The sequence below is a fragment of the Homarus americanus genome, unplaced genomic scaffold (genome assembly GCF_018991925.1).
Source record: "Homarus americanus isolate GMGI-L3 unplaced genomic scaffold, GMGI_Hamer_2.0 scaffold56333, whole genome shotgun sequence".
In the NCBI taxonomy this organism is placed as follows: domain Eukaryota; kingdom Metazoa; phylum Arthropoda; class Malacostraca; order Decapoda; family Nephropidae; genus Homarus; species Homarus americanus.
Genome location: NW_024734940.1, coordinates 1,276,883 through 1,287,562, shown reverse-complemented (window position 1 = coordinate 1,287,562; position 10,680 = coordinate 1,276,883).

The following is a 10,680-nucleotide window of genomic DNA, read 5'->3' as shown; positions in this document are numbered from 1 at the left end:
GGGGGGGAGCTGAGTTTCATCATGCATCTGGATGCGCAGTTTCAACGCTACCAGACGACCTTACAACTACAGTGTATACTTATTCCACTGTACATGGAAAAGGAGAAGAGATAAAAAGATAATAACAGGAATGCATGGAGAAGATGACTACAATAGACACAGGGTGAATATAGACAGTGAAACAGCTTGGAGCTTAAAAAAACGACAGATTCATACATGCACAAATAGACAATATGGCAACTAACATGACAGATAGACAACTGACTGACTGGTTCACATTAGACAAACAGGCAGACACACGCCAACATCGATGGTCGATCAGTCATGTGAGATCGACCTAAAACTGACTCACGTAGATGATGACTATGATGACTTAACACAGGTGATGACTTAAGCATATGGTGACTAATCTAACCAGAATCAAGGTCACTTCTCTTCATAATATAATTTATCTCGGAATGATCATCAGTGATTCATAATAATTTTCTTTATGATTTTAACCTCTCCTTATAGCGAATATTTCTGTAACTAATTTTTCTAACCTTTATTCTATTCCTTCTTATAGTATATTAGATACTGTAAGTATCACGACCACGACCATGATTATAACAACCACGACCATGATTATAACAACCACGACCATGATTATAACCACCAGGACAATGATTATAACAACCAGGACCATTAATATAGCAACCAGGACCATGATTATAACAGACACGACCATGATTATAACAACCACGACCATGATTATAATAACCACGACCATGATTATAACAACCATGACCATGATTATAACAACCACGACCATGATTATAATAACCACAAACATGATTATAATAACCACGACCATGATTATAACAACCACGACCATGATTATAACAACCACGACCATGATTATAACAACCACGACCATGATTATAACAACCACGACCATGATTATAACAACCACGACCATGATTATTACAACCACGACCATGATTATAACAACCACGACCATGATTATAACAACCTCGATAAACTGTACCACCGGACTCACCACCGGGAAAGAAGGACCCACGATCACTTGTTATCTACCATTGTCGATGATCATTAAATAGTTTTATATAACCAAGTCTTCAAACTATGCATGAGTATATTTAATTTCTGGATCAAGCTACGTTATTGTGGCAAACCTGCACATTCCTTTTGTCTACTGTTTTCCCACCCTGGGGTATGACTAAATGTACCATTGTTTGTTTGTTTACCGAAACTCAACTCTTCAGAGTTATACGGCTACACTTTTATTAATAAAATCAAACTTTTTGTGTATCAAACAAAGCTCTGTCGGGATGATCAGACAATATCACTGTGCAATGTATAATTTACTCAGGTGTGTATGATTAACTATAATGCAGACAATTAATTATTATTCATTTTTTATTATTAATAATATTTATATTACGAGTCACATTCAATATCCTGCCAAGCCTCCCTCCTTATCAATAACCGCCTGTATTCTAGCAGACATGAAGGAGACGAGATCCATTACGAGGGTCAGAGTTCCAAACAGTGATACAGTCCGTTGCCCGACTTGACCGACGCCTGAAGCCGCTTATCTCCTGGTCCCCGCCCCCTGCCGCCGAGTCCGAGCGTGGTGTAGCTCCCTCCACCAATCACGGCACTGCCTCATCGCCCACACGCAAGCTGTGTTAAGCCACAGCACCATTTTTCTCTCACTAAAATTGCCTTCCATCACCCTCTTTAAACTTCCACTGAACCTCCTTCCCCCCTGTCACTAGCCTTTATTGTCCATTTGGTCAGAGTTTAGGGGAGCTAGAGCGGTGGGAGACGGTTAAGGAGTTACCTGTGCAGCTACAAAGTAAAATATATTAAGCAAGGATATAAATACATGAGACAAAACAGATGATTAACTGTGTAGAATTTTATGAGATAATATGCCACTGTAATAATACAACAAATCACCCTCCAAGTCACACACACACTACTACTACTACTTTGCTGTCACTCGGAATCGATTATGACGACCATCCAGCTATGGTACACTGATATGAGTTATTAGGAATGTCACCTTCATTGGTGAATTTTGAGGTGACTAAAGAGGCCGATACGGGACCGGCAGATTTGCTCACAGATTTTGCACATGTGGAGGGCTACATCACGGGAGGGGAGGTAGCAGGTACTTCCGGCGTTGGCGCTTGTCTGCCTCGGTTTGCAGTCTGGCTAACTCGAAAGTATTAACACCTCCTCGTGTGGTGCTCCTCCAAGCGTTACGGTGTGGAGTAATCGTCTCCAAGGTGAGGGGTCGATTTCGCACTTTTTCAGGTTTGTCTTAAGAATACCTTTTCAGTTTCCCGCCGTCTTTACATTTACTATTTGTTAGGTGACTGTAAAGTAGCTGCTTTGGCAGTCTACTGTCGTCCATGCGGGTAACATTGTCAGTCCAGCGTAGTTATTCATGGATAATAGTAGCCTCGTTGCTCCTACAGTTGGTTTCAGCAAGAGTACTGGTATTTGTTCTCTTGTCTTCCCAGCGAACTCGGAGGATGGAACGTTGACTATGTTGATGAAAGTTTTCAAGTGCCTTGAGGTGCCTTCTGTATGTGACCCATGTCTCTCTGCCATATAGCAAGGTGGAGATCACCACTGCTCAATATATGTGTAACTTTGTAGATAATTTCAACTCCCTACAGCTGAAGATACGGTTTCGGAGTCTGCAAAAGGCTTCAGATGCACATCTGATCCGATGCTGAATCTCTTCATCAATGTCCGCAGTGGTGGACAGGTGGGAGCCGAGATACCGAAAGTGGGTAACATTAGAGAGGGAAGTAACGCTAAGATGGATGGATGGTGGAGGTGTGTCCGAACCAGGGGCAGGTTGAAAGAGAATCTGAGTCTTACGTACATTCACCTCAAGGCCAAAGTGTACATACGCATCTACGTAGGTGTTCAGAATCTCCTGTAGGTCGCGTTTAGTGTGAGCAACAAGAGTGAGGTCGTCTGTATACTGAAGCTCAATAATGGAAGCTGACGACACCTTTGTTCTTGCCTGGAGATGTCTTAGGTTGAAAAGACCGGTACTCGATGTTCACCCCACCTGCTAAATTGGCAATGGCACGAGTAAGGAAGGCAGCCAAGAAAATGGAAAAAAGAGTTGGTGCCAGTACACACCCTTGTTTAACCCCTGTTTGGAGGGGGAAGAACTCAGACTGGGTGCCATTGTGCAGGACACTGCCGTTCATGCCATCCTGGAGATACCTCACAATGGCAATGGATTTTTTGGGGCAGCCAAAACGGCTGAGGGTCCACCAGAGGGCTTCCCTGTTGACCTAGTCTAAGGCCTTGGTTAGGTCGATGAAACTACCCTTATCAGCACCAATGAATGTCCTTCTTCGTCTTTAATCAGGGTGTTACCGTCGAATGAGCAGAGGGGGACCGTGTTATTAATAGTTGGGCCATCGATTGTTATAGCAAAATTTAAAATTTCAGGCATATTGTGTTGATCCACAATTTTTGCATTTCACACATTGTATTTTTCCACCATTTGTTCATTAGTTTGCCAAAATTGCACTGGATCACCGCTATCTTTGGTTAGAGACTGAGGGTTGTTCAGCCAGTTAGTGAGAGCAGCACTTTTACTGTTGATGAGTACTTCGATTTCCAGGTCGTTTTCATCAATTTAATCCTGATGTTTTTTTTTTCATTTGGCTGAGGGTCTTGTTGCAGGTTTTTGTGATGACAGCTTTGAATGGACCGCATTAGGCACTGGGATTTTGGTTGTTTGTTGTTGTACTGATTATCAGTCCATCGTTGAGCTACTCTCTGAAAGTATGTTCTACCCCTGGATCCTCTAGTCGCTTGGTGTTAGAGATTCTTCTGGAGGCTGGTTGCCTTCGTCGTTTTGAAGCGACATTAAGGGAGAGTTTGGCACTGATGAGCCGATAATCTGTGTTATAGTGGTCTGAGCCACGCATTTTTTTTTACAGGATTACCCCACCCGGGCACAGGTCACGAACTCACATCTGGACCTGGGGGGGGCGAAAATGTAATAATAATAACAAAATAATAATAATTAGTTAAAAGTAAATAAAAGCTATAATACAAAATACAAAATTATAAATAAAATAATAATAGCAATAATAATAATAACAACTCTAATAATAATAATAAAAATAATAATAATAATAATAATAATAATAAAAATAATAATATAAATAATAATAATAATAATAATAATAATAATAATAATAATAATAATAACTATAATAATAAAGAACCATAAAGAAATACAAAAATGAAAAAAAATCAAAACTGAGAGACGATATATGTATGTTGTGTTGTCCCAGGAAGAAAAACAATTGAGAACTGCAATTTTGTGTAAATGTGGCAGAAAGTCAGATGAGCAACCTGGGACTTGGTTCACAATTTTCGTGATGCCATATGGCAGCAGGGTCTACCATTAGACAACACATTATGTTTCCAATATCTTCCCAGGCAGTAGTACCTCCGACTACCTACTGGCCTACTGGCTCCTATTATGAGGACATCTCGGCGATTTATTTCTCTGACAATGATGTAGTCAATGAGATGCCAATGCTTAGATCGTGGGTTTTGCCAAGAACCCTTGAACTTGAGGTTGTGTTCAGCATACTTGCTGAAAAAGAGTAGGCCGTTGGGATTACATTTGCCTACCCCTTTTCTTCCTATGGTTCCATGCCATATGTAAGCATCTCAGCCAAGTCTGGCAATAAAGTCACTTAGGACCACAACCTTCTCTGAGGATTGAGGTTAGCACTCTGTCGAGGTTGGCTTAAAAGGCCATCTTGGTGTCATTCATTGCATTCAGTGTTGGGCCGTATACACTGATGAAGAAGGCATGACGTGAGAAATTCAGTGGAACTCTGAGCGTCGTAAGGTGCTCGTTGATCCCAACATGCATTTCAATTAGCCTATGTAAAATGGATTGGTGAATGGCAAAGCCAACTCTGAAAATGCAGTTCCTCTATGCAGCAGGCTTACCCTTCCAGAGGATGGTATAGCTGGACCCCTGTTTTCTTAGTCGACCCTCATCTGAGATCTGGGACTCACTCAAGGCTGCTGTGTCGATGTTATACCTAGACAGCTCTTTTGCCACTAGGGCTGTTCTTCTTTCAGGACGCTCATTTGTGTTAGTATCTAGAAGGGTCCTGACCTTCCATGCAGTGACCATAAAAGGTTGTATAATCTGTTTTTGCTTTGATCTGTGATTATGATTATTTTTTCGACTGCATTAGGATTACCTTACCGGGTGCGGTTGTCAAGTTGTTTTTTAGGCACGCTATGTTTAGGGTACTTTTCTAGCCCCCTCACCATGTGGGGTGAGCAGAGTGACTCCTAGAAATGGGTGCTCAGCCGCACAGACTGGGCTGGATTGAACTGCTGTCTAGATTCCAGTGCATAAACGACCATCTTATCTATGCCGTCCATGTGCAGAGTTGTGACTAGAGACTCCCAGCAGTCATCTCTGTCTGTTCTCATCGTCACTTGTCTTTCACCACAGGACTTTTGGAGGTATAAGGGTTTTGATGATGAAGAGAAGTATGATGAGCTGATTAATAGCTGCACATGAGTTGATTTATGTGGTGAGGCAGGAACACAGGTTGTAAAACAGCTTGGCTCTCCCTCCTCCTGATCTAGCTGTGCAGGTAGTTGCAACAAGTGGGGAAAGGGAGAGTTGCATTGGACTACCGATAGCCCAGTTTGTTGGGTTTCGCCTTTGTAGCCAGTCCGCCTTGCTTTGCTTTCATCCGCCAGTAGTCGTTGGGTTCTCATGTGGTCAACTCTTCCGCTTATACCGCCGTTGGGGTCTTACTGAAGCTTTGTAAGCATGTCTGCCTGATACAGGGCTCCACCACAGATTTTTCGTTTAGGGTTTACTCCCGTAGCCTTATACCTACCAAGGTTAATCCACAAGGCAGTGAGGCAGTAGTTAGTGGGCACCAAGACTTGTGCACATGCCAGTGGGCCTATGCGCCTTCCTTCTAGGGCCCTCTGCTGCTCCGAGATCCTCTGCTGGTCTAGCCTGGGCCCACGAGGCATCCATTTACCGTGTGTTGCCACGAGGAGGCACAGTAGGAGACTTAATGGTGAAAAGGCTGTGTACTGGCAGAGGAAGTCTTACGCAAGGTTGCTTCCCTGTTCACCTATCCAGCTGCAGGATCTGAAAGCGATAAGGAAGCACCACCCTGTGCACACACACAGACACACACACACCTACATATGAATCAGTCATGTCCTTCCCTCCTCCTGCTGAAGCCTAAGCAACTGTCACCTACTTCAGCAGGGATACCACGATGGGCCTCTATACACAATGGTATCCTTTTACGAGGAGGATGCATTTATGAACCAATAAATAACATATGCATTGCAATTTGATTAAATAGGCATATTTACATTAAGATAGTGTAATGAACAATAAAAACCTACCCAGGAAGTTGCCAAACACAATTATTTTAATTAACAATACTATGAAAATAGTACCTCAGTGTGCAGGAGTTATACTTGTATTTTTTGCCAATTTTTACAGCCTCACATAGATTACTAAATAAAATTTCAATGGCTGTATGGTGAGGTGATGTAATGTATGGAGAAGGGGGTATGGGTGTGTCAGTGCCAGGCACAGTTTAGGGCATAGGTGCACCGTGTTTAGTAAGCAATCCTCATTATGTGAAGGCAGATATTTTATAAATTCTGATGTATGTTTAAGTTGGGAAACACTAATAACATATTATTGTCTGCTGTATTATGTGGACATACAACACTGTTTGTTAACTTTCGTCAATACCTGGGGTATCACGATGTGTGCCGTTGTCTGGGGAGAAAGGGGAGAAATTATATATAAGAGTTTGTTGTATGCTAGATTGCAATATTATATCATCTGATGTTTATAAGAGATGATGCATTGGCGTCGTGTAATTCAAATATGGTAAAATGTGGAAATTGGGAGCAATGCAGTTAAATGGTCAGACTGACATTGTCTCAGAATCTGTGGCTTTATTGTAATTATGAGTAGGATGGGTATAATTATATTGAGGTACATTTCATGTGTTATTTCTAAGCTCTGGGAGGAACGAAGAAACTACACTCGTGTAAGTGAAGTGATCTCTGTAGCCTGGAAACGAGGGGATCGAAGAGGCAGGCGTTCCCCAACATCAGTGAATGCGGACACCAGCCGAGTAGCTCTGGGAACCATGGTTGAGCCGGCCAGTAGGGGACCAGGAGGACGACCTTCCCCATGAAGCTGTGAAGCTTGTAGAAGATCCGTAGCAGGATCTTGGAGCAAGGCGGTGGGAACAGGTAGATATAGGTCCACCTGTTCCAGTCTTCCGTGAAGGCGTCTGGGCCCCCGTGTGGAGTCAGAGTCAACCGACTCCAGTAAGCCGGGAGCTGAGCGAGTGTCTGAGAGGCAAAGACGTCCATCTCCGGCCGACCCCACAGCTCTATCAGTGACTTAAACCGACTCTGGCGTAGTGTCCACTCTACTGACGTCTCCTTGAAGTAGGAGAGAGTGTCAGCCCAGCCCTTCTCGATCCCCAGGACATGACGAGCGGACAGATGGATACTCCGGTGAAGTGACTCCTTGAAGATCTGATCCGCGAATGACAGCAATTGGGCTGAGTGTGACGTGCCCTGCCTGTTGAGGCAGAAAATGGCTGCTGTGCTGTCCATTTCGAAGCAGACGGCCTCGTCCTGGGTAGTCTGGTTGTCCTCCAAGAATCTCCAATCCAAGTACAGCTCTCATATGTTGATGTGAGCAGCCCTCCACTCGTCTATCTAGCCCCCGAACTGCTGGTGACCCTTGGAAGACTGGCACCCCCAGCCTACGTTGGAAGCATCTGATGCTACGAAGAGGGTGGGAGCTGATGGGACCCAGAGAGTCCACCGGCGCAAGGCGTCGCGAGACAGCCAGGGGCGTAGAGGGGCGGACAAGTGAGGGGACATGGGATGTGCAAGATCCCTGTGTACGACTGGGATGGCTGCGTTGATCTCCCTGGTCAGGCGGTGGAGAAGCAGATGACCCAATGGTACCACCTCTGCCGCATAGTGAAGGTGGCGGCGAGTGAAGCTGGCCGACATTGCGGCGACAAAGAGGCGCCGGAGTACCCGTCGTGCAATGTCTGAGGAGAGGAAGGTGTCACACTCCATCCCCAGCTACACCAGTTGTTGTGATGGTGAGAGGGAGGACTTCGAGTGGTTGATTCTGAGCCCATGCCCTCCGCCGTGGCCAGGGTTACCCTGGTGCTAGATTCGCCTTCTTCCTTCAACGAAGCCAAGATCAGCCAGTTGTCCAGGTACATGAGGACGTCTACTTTGCGGTGGTCAAGATCTTCACGATTCTGGTGAAGACTCTCGGAGCTATGGAGAGACCGAAAGGGAGCCGGGTAAATTGAAACACGTCTTCCTTCACCTCAAAGGCCAGAAACTAATTGAACCTCCTGTGGATTGGGACGTGCCAGTAGGAGTCTTCCAGAGCGATGGAATATAGCCAGGCCCCCTGTTTGAGATTGAGGTGTACCTGAGCCACCGACACCATACGAAAATGGTGTGGCTTGAAAAACGGTTCAGGCAGATAAGATCCACCACCAATCTCTCCCTGTTCGAGTCCTTCTTGGGGACAGAGAATAACCGGGACAGAAAGACACGCCCCTCTGTCCTTTCCACTACCCCCCTTTTGCAGCATGGATTGAACATGCTCCTTTATGTGGCTGTTCACTTTGATCCATTTGTTGGGTGTCCGGAGTAGAGGCGGTCGGATCCATGACCAGGTGAGGCCTTGCCTGACGACCCTTGATGCCCAGTCGCCGGAGGGCCAGGAGTCGATCCAACCAGAAAGAAGGCTTCTCTCCGGGTGGCCAGCAGCGGGAGAACCACTGTTGCTGACCTTTCGCTGCCGTGTGGGGTGAGCCAACCCTAGAGTGACCGCTTTCACAGCAAGGTTGCCATGGCTCGTGGGGACCCTGCCCCTGGCGGGCTTCAAAGGGCTGTTCCCGGAAGTTCTGGCGGGGGGTTGCGGTGGGAGGCCTGAGAGCGTCCCTGGTTGTTAGTGTGGCTGGGGAGCTGTCGCTGGCGTTGTTGTCATTGCTGCTTAGGGTGCCTCATCTGGGCTGGCGACTGGCGGGGGGCAATGACCGTGATGAAGGTCGGCTGCACGGCCAAGCATTCCAGCAGGGCCTCCTCTGGGATCAGGGACGAGGCAAAGAGTGCCAACCGCATCCCAGTGTCTGAAGGCCTCCCGCCGGAGGTTCAGCCGGTACACTTCCACCTTAGCCAGCTGAGGGCGAAGGTTGAAGGCCGAGGCGGAGGCGAGTCCGGAAGCTAGGGTAGAAATGGCCTTATAGACGCCGGATGACAAATCTGGGTGGAGGAGGTTAGGGTTGTCGTCCAATGCCTTCAACCCGGCATAGAGTTGAGCCTGTCCTACCATAGTGGAGAAGGCGAGGGCCGCCTTCTGCCTCTCCATGGCATCCTTGGCCAGAGTGGTTTGGGCTACTTGAGAGGTCTGAAATGGGAGAGAGGACTGGGTTAATTTCGGAGCCCACAGGAACTCCACCAAATCATCTGGCACCCAGTCATCCTGTAGCCAGCCGCCGCTGTCCGGTACACCTCTACCGTCCTGTAGCATTGTCACTCGGTAAGGACCTGTGTAAGGGCGAAAACGATCCTCCGGCTGGTTACCGCTGCTAAATCGCTCGTTTGCTGGTGCAGACGACACTTGGGGTGGTTGGACGGAGGTGAGAACGGCAGCCACTATCTCCGCCACCGGGAGATTCAACCCAGCCGCCATACCGTCAGTATCTAGCTACCCTGCTGTCCGTCAAATTCTGGCTGTGATCTCATCATAGGTCCTGGACTCGTGGGCTGTGTTCCCAGACCTTCACCTATCAACTGCCAACTCTCTGGTCATCTACCACTACCGCATACCCCGACCATCAGTTCATCACAATCCGTCGGTGCCCCGGTGTTCTCCTGCCTTTTCAAGACGTCGCTGAGTGTGGAGTTGAAGTGGACGCTTCCTTACCCTGAGTGTGCATCACTGTGTTCCAGAACCTTCCCCCAGGGCCACTGCCGTAGGAAATGTTTGTTCATCGTTTGTTTCTATGATTGTTTGATTCCATTAATTGCTGACTCCCCTTTATTGTTCGATTCTATCAATTGTTGACTCCATTTAATTGTTTGAATCCATTAATTGCTGACTCCCATTATTTGTTTGCTTCCTTTAATTGTTTGACTCATTAACTGTTGACTGCCTTAATTGTTTGACTCCCGTAATTATTTGATGTTTGTTGAGTGGTGTCAGAGTTGTGTTATATTTTTATAGTAAAGAGATGCCAATCTCTAACGGTTGTTTGTTATTCCTCGGAAAACCATGGTCCTTGACTTTCCTTTATTAAGATCCTGATTAGCCTGGTAAGGGATTTCTATCCCTAAGTCCCAGGCCTTTACAACCTGCAGTGGATAGCACGGAACAGGAGGCCAGAGAGTCGAAGGCGTCCAGGGTCATGACTGGGGACGTTCCTAACAGGGCTGGAACCATCTCCCTTCTCGAAAGGCAGAGCTGCCAGAACCGAAAGTAATCCTATCGTAGTTGTCCACCCATCATTGGACGTCTAGGTGGGACCGGGGAGAAAACACTGGATCCTC